This window comes from Littorina saxatilis, linkage group LG8, assembly GCF_037325665.1.
Source record: "Littorina saxatilis isolate snail1 linkage group LG8, US_GU_Lsax_2.0, whole genome shotgun sequence".
In the NCBI taxonomy this organism is placed as follows: Eukaryota; Metazoa; Mollusca; class Gastropoda; order Littorinimorpha; family Littorinidae; genus Littorina; species Littorina saxatilis.
Window position 1 is genome coordinate 11,908,216 of NC_090252.1, and position 17,500 is coordinate 11,925,715.

At 40.0% G+C, this 17,500-nt stretch overlaps 1 long non-coding RNA gene across 1 annotated transcript; it reads right to left on the bottom strand.

The window, feature by feature from the left end:
* Nucleotides 1-7,807: 7,807 nt before the first annotated feature.
* Nucleotides 7,808-11,953, bottom strand: LOC138972791 (uncharacterized). The gene is made up of 2 exons (XR_011457756.1): nucleotides 11,234-11,953; nucleotides 7,808-10,842 (listed from the first exon to the last, which is right to left on the bottom strand). It is a non-coding gene; the product is annotated as an uncharacterized lncRNA (long non-coding RNA).
* Between the last annotated feature and the right edge of the window lie 5,547 nt (nucleotides 11,954-17,500).

The following is a 17,500-nucleotide window of genomic DNA, read 5'->3' on the forward strand; positions in this document are numbered from 1 at the left end:
TGTGAATGTTAATGAAGAATAAAACAGACACAAATTGTTCCAGGTTTCAATGTTCAGATTTATTCATCTGAACAAATTCGTATCGAACTTCAATATATCAGTGTATCGTTCTTTCACATATAAAAATAGGCATGACACATGATGACCTTGTTCTGGACTATCTTCTTTACTGTAGACTGCGATTTCTCCCGTAAATTGGTTCTGATTTCTCTTTTCCCCCTTTCTTCTTGTAGACTGCTATCCCTTCCTAGTCCAGTCTCGAAGAAGCCGCCCCGATTTCTCCTGTCGGATAGCCCCACTTTCTTCTTGTAGACTGCTATCCTTTCCTAGTCCAGTCTCGAAGAAGCCGCCCCGATTTCTCCTGTCGGATAGCCCCACTTTCTTCTTGTAGACTGCTATCCCTTCCTAGTCCAGTCTCGAAGAAGCCGCCCCGATTTCTCCTGTCGGATAGCCCCACTTTCTTCTTGTAGACTGCTATCCCTTCCTAGTCCAGTCTCGAAGAAGCCGCCCCGATTTCTCCTGTCGGATAGCCCCACTTTCTTCTTGTAGACTGCTATCCCTTCCTATAGTCCAGCATCCCTTAGAACCCGACTAGAACCAAATCGCTAGAGCTTCATAAGCCAAAAGAACTGCCCACTCGAAAACATCAGCCAAGCCCAGCGAACAACCTTTCTCCCGTCTTGGAGAAGTACACTAAAACAACAATCCTAAACCTGAATAGAACAGCATCCCCTAGAACCCGACTAGAACCACGATTTCTCCTTTCCCTTCTCTATTTATCTCCTTCCTTGTTTGTTTACCTGTTACCTCTAGCTACCGCTAACGTTTCGATCGTCCGTAACGATCTCCCCTGTCTGTCTACGTTACCCCAATACATGTCCTAACAACATAAACAACATACTGTGGCGGGAGAGCCCTAATTGTAAGAAAGTTTACTGTTATAGTATTAGGTAGTGAAGGTTCGGGACAGCCATGGCGTACAGGTAATCTGTCACGTTATCGCTGGCCTTGTCTTCCAAAAGAAGCATCCGAATAGGTGATAGCGAAACCAGAAGTAAACAATGCAAGGGAGGTAATTCTCTTGTCAGTTCCGCGTTGGCGGCCATTTGTATGGCGAGAACGCGATTTACCGGTAGGTTAGTGGATAAATGTTAATGTAACTTGACAATTGTCAAGTTGAGTGACGAAAGATTGAATGGAAATTGGTTGATGAGGATAATTTAGCGACCCTGAGAGGTTATTTAGACCGGTGAGGGGACCGGGGAATGATGATTATTCGTAGGGTTGGAGACAACGATCGCCGAACGAAAACATCGTTGGTTCGAAAAGAACGGGAAATGCAGGATAAGAGGAAAACTAGGTTATTTTGATGAGAATAAAATAATATGTGTAATGAATAAGTTGAATTATAGATGAATTATTGATACTGTTAGCCAATGAGCACGAAGATGAGGGGAAAGGGGAGGACTACGTCATTAGTGGAATGTTTCACAGGTAATTTGGTTGTGGTCGATTCACCACCAGCCAATCCGGACAAGGTCCACGTTTCTGCCTAGGTTACGGGATGTGTCGGAATAAAAGGCAAGGACGGATTAATACGAAAAGGACTCCGCATTCTTTCAACGAGGTAGAGTAGGGAAAACATAGACGAAACGTAAAAGAACTTAGAGAGTCTTCTTATCTTCTTTCTTAAAGTCAGGACAGAGTAGAAATAGACAGATCTAATGGATAACCTGGCATGCTGCTGTTTCGTTTAATTCAAGCGACAGCAAAGGTTCAAAAGAAGGAGTTAGGAGTGAAATTCGTAGTGAGCTGAAATAAACAACCGGACTGTTAGAGCGTCGGCGTGCGTTTGATTGAACGGTCCTAAATTAGCGGATAGGTGTGATAGTTTTAAACCCTAGGTGACCTGCGCAATTCTGGGGAAGCTCCTGTGTTTTTGGTGTCCCACCCGCTTTGCGTAGGTACTTTGTAAAAGAGAAGGCTGGAATAAGTTAGGGACAAAATACCTTGGTGACGAATATGGAGATTCATTGTTGACTCTCACGCTTTCTCACTAAGGTTAATATAGCCAAATATGCGGTCTTAGACCATCCTTGAAAACTAGCCCCAGGAAGTAGGGAAGAACTGTTTCTCCCACTTATAAATCCATGTGAATAACTAGGAAGGAGTTGATTGTTAGATAGTCAGTCAGGGAATAAAAGGTCCTGTATGGGACAAAACCATAGCTAGCTTCATATGCGGAGTTTCCACTTAGGATAGGATTATCTGGGGGAAGGGAGATTAGGTGGCTTAATTGTTTTCATGAAAGATAAATTGCGCATTTTGATGTTTGCCATGTAAAGGCAACCCGGGATTTTTGTATCAATTTTGTATGTGAATTTATGATATTGCGTGGTCAACGCCAATTGTTTTTGAACCATTTGTATACTTTTCTATATAATCAGTTTAATAAACTATTTATAGAAAAGTGATCCCATGAAATTGACTCCGTTATTCGTCTGAATGATTTTCGTTGTCACATATGTCGTCATTTCTTCTTGCAATCGTAGCCTTTCAAGACAAACTAACCCGGCAATTTTAGGTAAGAGAGGGTGAAATAAAGAACAAACAGATTATAGTGGCATGCACAGGAGAAAGGAACACAACGCGAGGCCAAAAATAGATCTAGTGGGGAGAGAATAATAAGTGCTTGCACAAGAAAAGTAATCTGCAGAATTAGCAAAAGACGTACATTTTGCCTATCATCTACAACTCTTACGGTTTTCCGCCGGGCAAATAAATACATCATTTAATGAATGGGAAAACTGCTACAATACCTTGTCTCTCCTTCCTTTCTTCTTGTTTCGTACCTTTAGCAACGAACCGACACTCTCGATCGTCTTAGAGTCAAGGCGATCGAGGATGTTTGTTTACGTTTCTCTAGGTAACTTCTAACAATGCTCAAACAACCTAGCCTACCGAACTAAATCTCCATTTTACTTTCACTCAATCATCATCCTATCAATAATGAATCAATTCTAAAATGCATAACCATATTTACATGCACATTTCATTACATAATATTCTCTCATCGTCCTGCTTCGATGAGATCTCGTATAACACCTTCTCAAGTCAAAGCGACTAAAAAGTGTTTGTTTACGTTTCTCTAGGTAACCTCTAACAACACAAACAATTTATCTAACTAAACTAAATCTCTGCTTCCTTTCACTCAATCATTATCTTATCAATAATGAATCAATTCTAAAATGCATGCAGTAATATTCACATGCACATTTCATTACATAATATTCTTTTATCGTTCTTCTTCGATGAGATCTCGAATAACACGTCATCTAAAATGGCGTCATCGAAGAGAAGATTACGTTCCATTGTGTTCATCTCATAAGAATGCGATCGATACGCACACGATTCCGAATAAAAACTACATAAACTAGTCAGCGAAAGTTTCCTGCTACGAACTGTGCAGTGATTTTCTGGTGAGTACAACCTAACACAGTTAATATCGTAACATTTGTCCACAAGTCTCCCAGTCTTTCACTTGTGTCAATGAAGAACACTTTTAGATCTGTATCACATGTTTCTCAGTGCAAAAGTTAGATCCACTAATGTTCAGGTTAAAGTTTCTGGATAATACTAATAGGGCCATCCATTACAATTCTATAATGTTTTCCTTCGGCCTCACCGCCACTCTTGTTGGTCTATTGGCCTTCGTCATCGAGTTGTACATTCTATAATGTTGTCCTTCGGCCTCACCGCCACTCTTGTTGGTCTATTGGCCTTCGTCATCGAGTTGTACATTCTATAATGTGGTCCTTCGGCCTTACCGCCACTCTTGTTGGTCTATTGGCCTTCGTCATCGAGTTGTACATTCTATAATGTTGTCCTTCGGCCTCACCGCCACTCTTGTTGGTCAATTGACCTTCGTCATCGAGTTGTTCATTCTATAATGCTGTCCTTCGGCCTTACCGCCACTCTTGTTGGTCTATCGGCCTTCGTCATCGAGTTGTACATTCTATAATGTTGTCCTTCGGCCTTACCGCCACTCTTGTTGGTCTATTGACCTTCGTCATCGAGTTGTTCATTCTATAATGTTGTCCTTCGGCCTTACCGCCACTCTTGTTGGTCTATCGGCCTTCGTCATCGAGTTGTTCATTCTATAATGTTGTCTTTCGGCCTCACCGCCACTCTTGTTGGTCTATTGACCTTCGTCATCGAGTTGTTCATTCTATAATGTTGTCCTTCGGCCTCACCGCCACTCTTGTTGGTCTATTGACCTTCGTCATCGAGTTGTTCATTCTATAATGTTGTCTTTCGGCCTCACCGCCACTCTTGTTGGTCTATTGACCTTCGTCATCGAGTTGTTCATTCTATAATGTTGTCCTTCGGCCTCACCGCCACTCTTGTTGGTCTATCGGCCTTCGTCATCAAGTTGTTCATTCTATAATGTTGTCTTTCGGCCTCACCGCCACTCTTGTTGGTCTATTGACCTTCGTCATCGAGTTGTTCATTCTATAATGTTGTCTTTCGGCCTCACCGCCACTTTTGTTGGTCTATTGGCCTTCGTCATCGAGTTGTTCATTCAATAACATTTCACTGGATATTGTATGCATTTTTGAGAGGGAATTGTTATATAGAAAAGTTGCTTAAAATACATTTAGATATAGTAATGTTAATGTTATAGTAAAAACATTACTTAATAAAAAAAATAAAAAAATAAAAAAAAATCAATGAAGAAGGTTGCTCCCGCCAACAACAACAAAAAACAAAAACAAAAAAAAGCAAAAAAGAAAGGGTTGAAGCAGCTTGCATGCAACTGAGATTAAAAAAAAAAAAAAACCATTTCACTGGAATGAACACGCGAAGCACTGTCGCGAAAGCAGGACTAATGCGTGGTTGAATTTTTTTATTTTTTATTTTTTTTACATTTCATGTATAATTTAATGTATCATTTATGGCCAAAAATGACAATGATAATCACATTTGATGCATTAGAAAAAATCATATTTGACCACTCGCAAATACAAATTGTTAAAAATAAAAGTTAATAAGGTTACCTCCCCTATTCTTTCCAGGGGTGTCTACATGTTTCTAGAAGAAACTTTTTTTTTTTTTGTTTTTTTTTTTGTTGTCCCCAAGGCACTGGGTTAAGTTTTGTTGACACTGTTTGACTACTTTGAAGTCGTTCTTCTGTCTTGTCACCAACCTTGTCGGTGTTCGTGCCTGGTTCGTCGATATATAGGCCTAGTTATGATGGAAAACGTTTTGAGTGAACAAGTAGGATTAACACATTCTTGAAGTTTTATTAAAATTGTTAAACACATTGAAGTCATCTCACTGCCACCCTTGTCGGTGTGTCTGCCTTCGTCTGCACTCTAAGAACAGCCAACAGCGTTTCTATATATGCACAATATTTGTTGGCGTATTATTGCCAGTGTGTTAGGCACAAACAAACAAAAAGTTGTATGTTTCTGGTCACCCGACTCTACCTAGTTTTTTTCCCGCCGACCCTAGGCTTTTTTTTAAATATTGCATTTGTAAAAAAAAAAAAAAAAAAAAAAAGCGTCAAAACGAAAGTAACAGACGGCAGACGACTATGGCATTCCGTTTGTCAAATAATTATTTGGATACTTTTTCATGTTTTTTTCACCAGTTTTAGCTAAATAATCATTATTTAGAAGCTCATGTGCTAAATAAGTAATTGTTTATAAACAATGTAAAACAATTCTAAATAATTTTTTGTTTACGTAAACAATTCATTATTTACCTAAACAATTCATTGTTTACGTAAATAATTCATTGTTTACGTAAATAATGATTTATTTACGTAAACAATATATTATTTAGACTTATATTACATTGTTTATAAAGAATCAGCAATGTTGCTAAATAAATCATTATTTACGTAAACAATGAATTATTTACGTAAACAATGAATTGTTTAGCCAACACATTTTCCATTATTTAGGGGTTTCTAGGATTCGCTTCTGAACTAAGTTTTATGTCTTTCAGTGATTACTATAATTGAATACAAGGTCTCTCCACACACTCTTATCTTAAAATAGCTGTTGTTTGGATATTATTTTATTTATTTTACAAGCCGAGTACGAAAATAACTGATCTCATACACAGTCAACGGTCAAGGTCAATTAAGGTGTTTCCCTGCCGGGAGTGTTTAGTGTTTGCATTTTCTTGCTTGAAGTTGTTGAAACACAGTTTTTTTCCCCTTATGTTCTCTGTTCTGTTTATGTCCCAACAACATGCCTGTCTTTCCATTTCTCTTCCTTTCATCGTTTCATTTCAAAGAGAAAAGTAAAAACAGCTGTGAACCGTTGAAAAACGGGAAACAATGCCTCCGACGCGTTCCGAGAAGAATCTGGAGTGACTTCCCTTGCCTCATGCACAGGCCTCATGCAAAACATTGCGATCGGGTGAGAAGCGAAAATATTCTGAGCGATTGTTACCAGAGGAGAGGCGGCGATACCACCAGAAGATTTTGGAGATTGACTGGAATGATCCGTATGACATTCTCAACCAGGTGCTGGTCAGCAAATCCGGACGATCTGCCAGAGCTGAGTTACATCAACATCGTACATTATTTTGTGCTTGGCAAGAGTGCATACAGATACACATGTGAGCAGCTGAAAAGCTTACAACAGTTTTGATTCCTACCGACTTTTTGTCTCTGGCTGGGTGAGGGATGTCAAGTGCTACAGCCCAAACTCTGTCATTTCTGCAAAGGTAAGAATGTGCTTTCAGTTTATAATGAATGAACGTGAGTGTTCTCTGTCTTGTGTTGCTGATATCACAAGTTGCAGTTCAGGATATTGTGTTGAGGCTTTGTCTTTGATATATTCTTCGCTTCAGTTTGTATTCTGGACTACGACAAAAGCTGTAGATAGTCTTGAATATAGTTATATTTTGAAATAGCTTGCAAAATATTATATAAATTTATAATGAGCTTCATGTTCATATTCAGTTAAAAATCTGTTGTTTACTTTTCATTGTTAAGGTTATTGTAAAGCACGTTATGTGCGTCTTAGAGTTATATTCATTCGATTGACCTAGCTGAATGCTGATTTGTGCGACCTTCAATTTATTTTTCAGATTCTTCATTCACAACGCCTTAATGAACCAGCACTTTCTCCTTGGATCATCGCCACTTCTGATGGCAACATACTGGCAGCACACTGTACCTGCATGGCCGGAGTTGGAGAAACCTGCACACACGTCCCTTCACCTTCAAGGAGTCAGCTGTTGAGTGTGCTGTGGCAGACCGCCATTTCTGTTTGGAATCTAACAGTGAGGGGATGCTTTGTCTGCGCAAAGACCACCCATACTTTAGTCAAGTACAGTGCCAGATTGTTATGACCAGTTCCTCCTACTGCGATTTCATGGTGTGGACTACTGTGGATAAAGTTATTGTCCGAGTATTGCCTGACTGTGATTTTTGGGCAATGTGTGTGGAGAAAGCTTTGAAAGTGTTCAGACTCGCAGTTCTTCCAGAGCTAGTTGGAAACTGGCTGGACAGAGAAGCTGAGTCTCTACAAGCAGTGGATGTGAACCAGGAGCAGCTGCAAACACCAGCCGTGAAACGCAGCAAGAAACAGTGACAATGCCAGACTCGCTTGCTCATGTGTGTGGGAAAACAAACATCATGTATGACTGTACACATAGAAAGTGGCAGTAGTAAAGTTGTAGAGAGGGAGAGAATACATCGAACGCAGAAGAAGAGAGGGAGAGAAAAGAGAGCATGTAATGTTTTAAATCACAGTTCACACTCACAGAGAAGTCATCAATTGTTCCATTCTTGTTTCATTTTATTCTTAAAGTAAAATCATGCACAGATGTAGACATACATTTTGTTTAGGATCACCGACCACAATACAAAATCAAGTGCTACAAGTATAAATTATGATGCATACAGGACCTTATTTTGTGATTGATTTACATCCACTGCTGTGAATAACAAAGAATCATGAGCAGTTTGATTATCAACTTATTCAGCCAGGTATATTGTTCATTCTCCTTGTTCAATGTTTCCAGTGACACGGATTGGCTGCTTGATTTAGGGAACAAATATTGAAATAAGAGTGTGTGGTCCAGCGTAGTTCTGCATCAGTACAGTCAAGTAATACAGTGTTTAAATTGGCAGTGGAACTGAAAGTTAGTTTCTATTATCAACTAGTTCTGTTTTGATGACAACAAAATTGAACACATTTATTTCTGCAAAAAAGCGCACAGGTCTATTGATCATAATGAATAGTTAATGACTCACATACCCACAGTATCATGAGTATGTTATTTCAATTTTGAACATTTAGTGAAAGTGTTCTCTTCACTTTGGCTTCATACCTGCAATACTGGTAGTGGTATGTTCAGTGTTGCTTGCAGTTACATGTTATTGGTAGTTTAAATGTGTGCTCGCATTTCAAGTGTAGGCCATTTAATTTTTCAATGCTCCTTATCTTGTTTCCTGTGTAGAGCTATTTTGAGGTTAATCAGCATAATTCAACCTTTGTCAGTTGTGTCAATACATGTCACATTTATGCAAAATGATTTCAAAGTGTATGTTAAAGTGGTGTGTGTGTGTGTGTGTGTGTGTGACAGTCACTGTGTGTGTGTGTGTGTGTGATAGAAAGAGTGAAATCTGCTCTTGAATTGGAAGGAAATAGCAGCAGGTCAGATCATATACACATGTATATTCAAATTCAAGATTCCATCCAGTGAAAACATGACAACAGAAAAACTGTTGCTACTGCTCATGTGAGACACCTGAATCAGATACAATACACCACAGTTTAATTAACACATTCTTTAAACAATGCCTTCATCTTCAAATTCAAGATTCCGTCCAGTGAAAACATAACAGAAAGACTATTGCTACTGCTCATGAGAGACATCAGAATCAGATACAATACACCACAGTTTAATTAACATATTCTCTAGTCTAAACAATGCCTTCAGTTCACGAGGCTGTGTTTATGCAGCGTCACAGCAAGAATCACATGATACCAGTGCAAACATTGACAAGCCCAGATGATACAGTGACTATTTTGTCCAGTGTTACCACTTCTTCCTCTTCCCTTGCAAACAAAAGATCAGTCAGAATATCAGAGTTCAGAATTTTGTACTTTCCACAAAGAATACCGATAACTCGTTCAACATAAATTCTCAGATTAGCTAGTTTGCGTGTTGACTATCTCATAAGCTGTAAGCTGACTCTTCCCTCTTGTAAAGGCAGGGATTTTCACTTGTGCACCTCTCATAGCCACTAGTTCATTAATGTCAAATCCCCTGTCGGCCAAAATCACATCATTTTGTACAATATTGTCTAGATACCCACTATTTGCAGTGATGTGCTTGTCACTTGAAAGCCCACCCCACCCTTTAGAAATAAAAGAATTATGGCCTTGAGGTGTAATTGATATTATTAGGTGTTTAATTGTATTGTTGTGCTTGTAGTTTGACCAGGTGAGTGCACTAGCATCAACACTGGAGGGTCTCTCAATGAATATATTTCAAAACAGTCAATAATGGACACTACTCTGCATCTTGAACTCACACGGCCAGTACATGTACTGTGCAACTGACCTTGCCACGGAACGATCCAAGGGGGGCAATCTCAGTCATCTCAAAGAGGGAAATCCAAACGCAATCCGTTTTGTTTGATTTTACGGGCTTGGACGATAGAGAAAAATAAGAAAAGCAAAAGCTGGAGTCCAGTCTGGACGAAACTGCTATCAAGAACGCAGAATTAATTTCTTCTGAGTTTTTTTTAGCCGTAAGCGCCATGTTTAACTGCTGTTCACAATGCGGCCGCAGTGAAACCAACAAAGGGGCCTCACTATGGAAGAGTTTCCTGCTCTGATAAACATGGTGCTTACGGCTAAAAAAAAACTCAGAAAAAGCAATTCTGCGTTCTTGATAGCAGTTTCGTCCAGACTGGACTCCAGCTTTTGCTTTTCTTATTTTTCTCTATCGTCCAAGCCCATAAAATCGAACAAAGCGGATTGCGTTTGGATTTCCCTCTTTGAGATGACTGAGATTGCCCCCCTTGGATCGTTCCGTGCCAAGGCCAGTTACACGGTACTGGCCGTGTGTGTTCAAGATGACTACTCTGTTCCATGGATAGGGAAGGAATTGTGGCGGTAGACTTGTCTTTATACTTCGCCTGTCTGTCCAGAAAACAAGTGGCTGCAGTCTGTGGTACATGATATGCACAGTCTCGTGAAAAACTTTGCTGGTAGTTGTTCTTGACACAGAAAAGATGTATGCCAGGTGTTGCAGAGGTGTGTTAAGGCGTATATATGCATGAATGAGAGCTTGAAACTGTGTCAGTGCTCTGCGCGAGTGTGTTGGCAAATGCCATGCAAGAAAATCAAATAATGTATAAAGTGTGAAGAAATTAGAAATCCCAGAAAAATATCGTTCAGTATCGTCATTGTCCCTCAAAGAATCAAGTGTCATTTTTTTTCTTGGCAAGTTCGTCTTTAAGTTTCCGAGTTTCTAGCACCAGCCTGTTTAGTTCATCCCGTTGCTGCTTTTCTTCATCTTTAGAAATCCAGGCAAAATTGTCATAGGTTTCAGTCTGGCAGTAAGTACCGCCACAGTCACCTCTCTCGGGAAGAGGAGCAGCCAGTTCTGCTGTATCCGAAGTACCTTCACTTTCGCCATCAACAGCATCCTCTGCTAAATTAGGGTGAGAAGGAGTTGACTCACTCCCCACAAGCTTCTTCCTCTCCTTGAGTCTCTGGTACTGTCCTTGTTGGGCTGTCAGGCTGTGTCCCTGCACCATACCCAAGTTTCAAAGTAGGTGTTTACTTCCCACAGATGGTTGCCCTGCAGAAAAAATCAAAGGCAAATGTATTGTAAATTATGGATTGGGAGTTATTTTAAAAATAAGTCACCCAAACAAAATGAATGAGTAAATCTAGACACAGATCTACCCTTTAAAACTGAACTATAAAGTTGTATCAACAATGACCATTTAGTGTTCAAATAAATTCTGATTATCAAATCCAAGTATTTCACACCTATGGCATTCTCACAAGTCATGGTTTTGGGCAACCATGATAAGTTGTTATACTGAGAGTAAGTGTAAGACTGACTCACTCAGTCATAGACTGCACTCGGTGCAGGACTGACCGACTGTCCGCACACTACCATCACAACACAGCTTGCATAAAACACAGACTAACCAAGGCAGGTGAACAAAAGCATGAGTACTTACCATTGACAAAATGAACAGAGCACACGTATCTCCTAGCTGTTGATTCAAAGTTGAAATTCTTCAGCTGAAGCTGTGCCAACCATTCTCGCCCGCGTCGTGCAGTCAAATCCCTTGTCTCTTTGCCCTTTCCGTTGACAACAAATGGAACAGAAAAGAATCTTCTGTCCCTATCTCTATCTTGTCTGTTATGGCAATGTTTAACACTACAACTAGAGACCATGTCGATAAATGCGGAAGATTCAGAGTGCAGATTTCGCGTGTTGCCTTCTCGCGAGTTCCGCCGGAATGCCAGAGGCAAGGCCGGACAACTCTGCACACGACTGTGTGACGTCATCGCGTCAGAGCTCATACCAAGTTGTGTTGTGTTGTGTAACCTACAGATAAAAAAAAAAGTGTAATCATGCAGTAAGAGAAATGGAAAGAGAAAGTTTTTGTTGAGACAGAACAGAAAACTTAGGACGGAAAACTTTTTTTCAACAACTTCAAGGGAGAGAATGCAAACACTAAACACTCCCGGTTATGACCTTGACCTTTTGTTTGTTTTCGCATTCAGTTCTTTTCGTACGGCAATTTCAGCTTGTAAAATAAACAAATTTACGAACATTTTCTGATAAATAATGTTTGGAGATACCTTGTATTGAATTATAGTATATACACAAAGAAAAAAATGAAGCTTAGAAGTCAATTCTTGATTCCCCTAAATAATGAAAACTGCTTTCCCTAAACAATTCATTGTTTACGTAAATAATTCATTGTTTACGTAAATAATGATTTATTTAGCAACATTGCTGATTCTTTATAAACAATGTAATATAAGTCTAAATAATATATTGTTTACGTAAATAAATCATTATTTACGTAAACAATGAATTATTTACGTAAACAATGAATTGTTTAGGTAAATAATGAATTGTTTACGTAAACAAAAAATTATTTAGAATTGTTTTACATTGTTTATAAACAATTACTTATTTAGCACATGAGCTTCTAAATAATGATTATTTAGCTAAAACTGGTGAAAAAAACATGAAAAAGTATCCAAATAATTATTTGACAAACGGAATGCCATAGACGACACAAGGGGGATAACCCCGCATCCCTTTTGTCTCATTTGTTTTGTAATGTGTTGTCTTTCTCTTTGTATAGTAAGTCCAGTCTCTTTGCGTCACTGTATAGTTATTTTCTACCCTGACAAAAAAACAAAACAAAACAAAACAAAAATCCCTACCTACCTACCCTATTTGTTGTAGCAATGTTACCAGAAACATACAATTTTTTTTGTGGCCTTAGCTAGATTTCAGTTTGGACTTCTCTACACACACACACACACACACACACACACACGCACGTACACGTACACACGCATTCATGTCCTTTCTCCTGAAAATCACACCAAGACACCAAGAGCAACATTTTTTGTTTATGAGGCTTCGGTATATCACAGGCTGAAGGCCTACAGTCAAATCTGTGGGTTAAGCTTTACTGATGAACTGCAAAATAGAACAGCAGCGGTTCCTGAAAGCACATTTCTTCCTTGGTAAACGTTCGTGATCACCAGTATATATACTGAAAGGCATTAATTCTGCAAATAGTGCATTGAACGATTTTGCTCTCAAACGAAAATCAGATTGAACCTGTAATTTGTAGTTGACATCTTGAGTGTTGGAGCAAATGTTTCACGCTGTCAGCGTGCGCTTTGCAGTATTGCTGATCCAGCCACAGCTCACTGTGCTAATAAAGACAATGGGCTGAACGGGAGACAATAACGTAAAAAAGATAGTGTATGGCCCTATAAAATGCAACTGGCTGTTTGGCTGTATCAGATATCGCAATCATGCCACGACTTGATGAAGGAGAGAGACAGCAAGCGATTGGGATGCTTAGGCCAAAAAAAAAATAGGTCTGTTTACGGTAACATAGGCCCAAAAAATAGGGTCGGTAGGTCGGGATTTTTTTATTTTTTTTTTTATTTTTTTTTTCCAAAAAACCATATTTTTACGTTATTTTGCCAAAAAAACCAAGATTTTTTTATTTTTTTATTTTTTTTCCCCAAATGCCAAAAAAAAGTCTAGGGTCGCGCGAAAAAACTAGGGTCGGTCGGGTTACCGTAAACAGACCTATTTTTTTTTTTGGCCTTAAAGCTGGCCAAAGCATTGAACGTGATGAACACTGAACGTTTTCCGAAATCATTGCGCTTGGACTCAGTCACTTTTTTTGAAAAATTGTCATTTCATGATGTTTTATTCAAAATCAATTAAGCGAAGGTTTATAAACACTAAAATGGCCAATAAATAAAATATTCAAACATTGAAAACATTCACCACTAAGTTGATTTTTTGTGATTTTTTAAAGATCAGTTTGCGGAATTTATGCCTCTCGGTATATATATCTCTCGGGATAAACCACATCCTTCAATGTTAGCAATATTATGCGTTGCTTAATTAGTCCAAAACTTGTTTAGAATCTTCACATGTATAGCTACACGTGATTAGAATATGCACAAACTACCTCCAAATGTTTGAAAACATATATGAAACATGTATGTATTTCTGGACCCGTTGTGACACACGAACAATAGCGATATTTCTTACTTACACGAAACCAACAGAAAGAAACAGCACATATCAATTTTCAATCTTGAAATAATTTCTTCATTCGCGAAAAGAAGTCAGAGCAGGCGATACGCAGCAGTTTTGCGAGGTAAAGCATTGCGTAAACCACCCCAAGAATACTTTCACCGGATTCTTAATGAGATACGACACCGATTGCAATAACCAAAACGCCTCCTTTTGACCCTGTCATCTAATATGAAGTCTCTGGTGTCAAAAGCGAAGTGAATTCCGAGATGACGTCATAAATACGAATAACGGCGTCATGTAAAGGTTCTCACTTCTTTTTTTATGTCGTCACTTTTATTATATATATGTATGTCTCCTGAGGAAATGACACAGAATGTCGATAATAGAGTTTCTCTCGGTGACTTAAGTCGTATCAGCAGAGACAAAATACTGGCAATGTCACCGCGAGGCTGTGTATGTGACAGTGTCGTATCTCATTAACGTCATGGGTTATTCTCTGAGACACAAAGAACGATGTCAACCACCCAAAACAAAAAGAAAAAAACCAGCACTTGTTATTTTCGTCTGAGTTATTTCTCCTGTCGTGTGACCAAAAACAGGTCCTGCTCCGATAAACATGGCGCTTACGGCAACAACAACAAAAAAAACCTCAGAAAAAATCAATTCTGCATTCTTGACAGCAGTTTCGTCCAGACTGGACTCCAGCTTTTGCTTTTCTTATTTTTCTCTATCGTCCAAGCCCATAAAATCGAACAAGGCGGATTGCGTTTGGATTTCCCTCTTTCAGATGACTGAGATTGCCCCCCTTGGATCGTTCCGTGTCAAGGCCAGTTACACGGTACTGGCCGTGTGTTCAAGATGACCAACAATCAGCGTGCTGGGATGAATGCTGGCCGCTTCCTGTTTAACCATCGCCGGCACTCGTGGGTCCGTGCGGACCCAGAAGGGTGTTTGATTGCAAATATCTTTTAAACGAGTTGGAATTTTTTAATGAGCTTTTAGAAATGCCTCAGACACCTAACAAGCTATCATCTCCTAAAAGCTCATTAAATTTCAGTGATAATTAATTAATTAATTAATGGTCAAATTTAGACTACACACGGAAGCATTCGTGGGGACGTGCGGACCCATACTTCTCAACGAAGGAAAAGCGTGTATACCCTTCCGAGGCACTCGTGGGTCCGTGCGGACCCAGAAGGGTGTTTGATTGCAAATATCTCTTAAACGAGTTGGAATTTTTTAATGAGCTTTTAGAAATGCCTCAGACACCTACAAAGCTTTCATCTCCTAAAAGCTCATTAAATTTCAGTGATAATTAATTAATTAATTAATTAATGGTCAAATTTAGACTACACACGGAAGCATTCGTGGGGACGTGCGGACCCATACTTCTCAAAGAAGGAAAAGCGTGTATACCCTTCCGAGGCACTCGTGGGTCCATGCGGACCCATACTTCTCAAAGAAGGACAATTGTGCAAACCCTTCCGTGGCACTCGTGGGGCCATGCAGACCCATAATATTTTACCAAATACCGTGTGTAGTCTAAATTTGACCATTAATTAATTAATTAATTATCACTGAAATTTAATGAGCTTTTAGGAGATGATAGCTTTTTAGGTGTCTGAGGCATTTCTAAAAGCTCATTAAAAAATTCCAACTCGTTTAAGAGATATTTGCATCAAACACCCTTCTGTGTCCGCACGGACCCACGAGTGCCACGGAAGGATATGCATATTTTTCTTTCTTTGAGAAGCATGGGTCTGCACGGCCCCACGAGTGCCACGGAAGGATATGCACATTTTTCCTTCTTTGAGAAGCATGGGTCTGCACGGCCCCACGAATGCGTCCGTGTGTAGTCGATAACGAGTGCCGGCGAAGGTTAAAGTGGGAAGTGTTTGATGTGCTGAAGGGACATTAAAACCCAAAAACCAAACCAAACCAAGTGTTTGATGAATTTATTTCGCAGATTGCAACTAGTGTCCGATAAGAAATGTTGAAACAATCCCCACTTTGCACGGAAAGCAGTTTGTTTGTTTGTTTGTTTGCTTAACGCCCAGCCGACCACGAAGGGCCATATCATGGGAGATGAGGCGATGGGGTCCAATGAGGGTCTGAAGGAAAGTGAACTCCTCGTGCTTCTGCTTCAACCTCTCCCTGATCACTTCCGTCCGGATGGCCTCGTTCGTGCGCATGCTCTTCTGCCCGGACATCAGGGTTTGGACGACGTCGTCCACTTCCACCCCCGTCATGCGCAGTGCGTCCAAACTGCGCATGGGCAGCTGCTGCACTTCCGTGATGTCCTGAGCTCGCTTTTGGTGCGAGTAGCGGCCAGTCTTGCTGTTGGTGCTGGACATACCGAGAGCCAGACAGCGCACGTAGCGACAGTAGCCACAGAACGTCCGCTCCGGACCTCGGACATTGCACTTTTTCACACCTGTAGAAAATAACAATCAAGCCTAAAGGTTCAGTCCTTCTTGTGGAAGAAATTATTTTTATGACTGAATGGACGAACGAACGAACGAACGAACGAACGAACGAACGAATCAATCAATCAATCAATCAATCAATCAATCAATCAATCAATCAATCAATCAATCAATCACGAACGAACTAACAAATCAATCAATCACTCACATCGTCTGTGGGATCTATCATTATGTGGACTGGGTGGCCGAGTGGTACCGCGATCTGCTGGTCGATGTGAATGCGTGATGTATTGTGTAAAAAATTCCATCTCACACGGCATAAATAGATCCCTGCGCCTTGAGTCCGAGTCTGGAGATACGCGCGCGATATAAGACTTCATATATATATATATAATATTATGTAGCGTGTGTTTTTGTACAATAATAAAGTTAGTTCCCTTGGACCATGTAACCGAACATGAGTAAGTAACCAGTCAGCAAAAAGCGTGGCAAAAAAAGTATATTTGTGATAGAAACTGCACAGATGAGCTGTGCAAAATGCAATAAGTATAGTTGGTGATAATGAAACGCGTTTTTAACAAGCCCTGGGCAGTACGCATACGGATGAGACAGACCGGTGTAACATGAGAAAATTATTCCCACGAGATTTTTTACTCCGGAGTAAACATTTCGTACGAAAAAGTTACTCCCTTTACGAAAAAAGCACTCCCCCATTGCACGAGAAAATTACCCCCCAAGACAGGTGAGTTCCGAGTAAACATTTCGTATAAAAATGTTACTCCCCTGACGAATAAATAACGAATAAATTACTTCACCCCAACACGAGCAATTTAACTTCCCATGCCAGGTGTACGAAATGGTTACTCCCTTGTCCCCTGTTAGTCTTGGTGGTGGAAGGGGTGGAAGGAGGGTAGCGAGACATTTGTGTGCGCGAGATCCCTTATTGGCATTACCCCTTCGCCCGCATCCCATTTTTGCGTACGAGATTTTTACTGGAAGTAAAAACAAGTCGCGTAAGGCGAAAATACAACATTTTAGTCAAGTAGCTGTCGAACTCACAGAATGAAACTGAACGCAATGCAACGCAGCAAGACCGTATTCTCGTAGCATCGTCAGTCCACCGCGCACGGCAAAGGCAGTGAAATTGACAAGAAGAGCGGGGTAGTACTTGCGCTGAGAAGGATAGCACGCTTTTCTGTACCACTCTTCGTTTTAACTTTCTGAGCGTGTTTTTAATCCAAACATATCATATCTATATGTTT